Here is a 1,634-nt window from a genome sequence, read left to right on the forward strand (position 1 = left end):
TCTGACAATTAAAGCTTCTTCCTAGCTCAAGCTAATCACCACACTCCTTCCACCCTTAGGGTGAGTTCTCACCCAGGAAGCTCTTCAGCCTCCACCAGCCACCCATGGCTTGCTAGACAGGCCCATATTTATCCAAACCCCGGCAACGGGCCTGGCCTGACTTCTTTCCCGGATGACTCCAACCACCCCTGGGCACACTGACTTCACTCAGGCCTGTCTCACCAGTTCACAGATATGCCCTGACAGGCTCAAAAACCCATGATAGATCCCAGATAAAGCGATACCGAGATCCCACTAATCTGCACTGTAAACTCACGTGGTTGACGGAAGCTCAAGCCACTAGCACGCCCAGCTTTGAGTGTGTTACAAATCAAGCCTGAGAGTGTTAAGATTCCATGCTTTTTTCATTTTTAAGATTTCTTCAGTGTTCTATATCAGAACAAATTATTTATTTAGAGTTCAATATATTTACATCTAAGATTTTTCTTTCACATTAAGATTTTGAAAGGGAGAAAGTGGCATCTACTTTATGCTCTGACTTGAATGATGAGAATAATCAATTTTGATTTATCATCTTCAGAATGTAGGTAATTTTCCCAGGATGTTTTGGTGCATAAATATCTGGAGCAAAGAAAGAGAAAAAAAGCAGTCATTGAAATTACAATGATGTCCTTTGTTGAATCACTCGATAGATTGAGATGTGGCGTTCACGTGGCAAACTCCCCCACCTGCTGGTCTAAGCCTGTCTCTGCAGCTCTCACACTGAATCTTCCTCAAAAATGTATGACAGTTTTGAGTGAACTTCATACTTTCACCTTAAACTGGAAATGTCAACAAAACATCATTGAATGAGTTCCCACTGTATAGAAGACATGGTGCTCTTTGTTAATGGTACAAAAATTATGGGCCATGCTCTCTGCCTTACCAAGAACTTTTAAACTAGGTTGAGGCACCCTACTCAAATGAAAATACAAGGCAAGACATGCGAGAGAAAAAAGCAATTAGCTCACACCTTAAGTGCTATATAAGTTCATAGGAAGGAAAGAGCATTTTGTATTTGTCTTGAAGCCAAATGATTACAGGTGTCTCTCTTTCTTCCCGTAAGTTCTATTTCCTCCTCCATCCTCTTAAATGATAGTATCAATGACTTTCCAAGTTGGCCAATACTTCCCAGTCCTTCTTTCGTCATGGTTGTAAAACCTGGTTCAGTTAGAAAATGATGACTCTCACAATAAGTGTATGGACTTATACTTAAGTACAAGGGGATGGAGGGGCAGATAAAGAGAGGGAGAAAGTTCCCAGAAAACAGGATACTAGGGAAACAATGTGTCTGGCTACTCTATAGTCAATTTGGTTTGCACATGTATTCCAAGCGCCCAGCACAATGCTGGACCCATAGTAGGTGCTTAACAAAAACAAATATTTTCCTAATAAATCGATAAATTAAAACATTGAATGTGAAAAACAGATATAGGTTATGCTATGCAAAACTATGTAATGAACTATAATCCATCTAAGACAACAAGAAATACAAAACAATAGCCCCACATGTGTGCGTACGATCGGCTTTCAAAAAATCATCCAGAATCCCAGGCTCCATCCTTGAAAATACTAAGTGAAATGGAAGCTATTTT

This window comes from Pteropus alecto, unplaced genomic scaffold (genome assembly GCF_000325575.1).
Source record: "Pteropus alecto unplaced genomic scaffold, ASM32557v1 scaffold86, whole genome shotgun sequence".
NCBI lineage: Eukaryota > Metazoa > Chordata > Mammalia > Chiroptera > Pteropodidae > Pteropus > Pteropus alecto.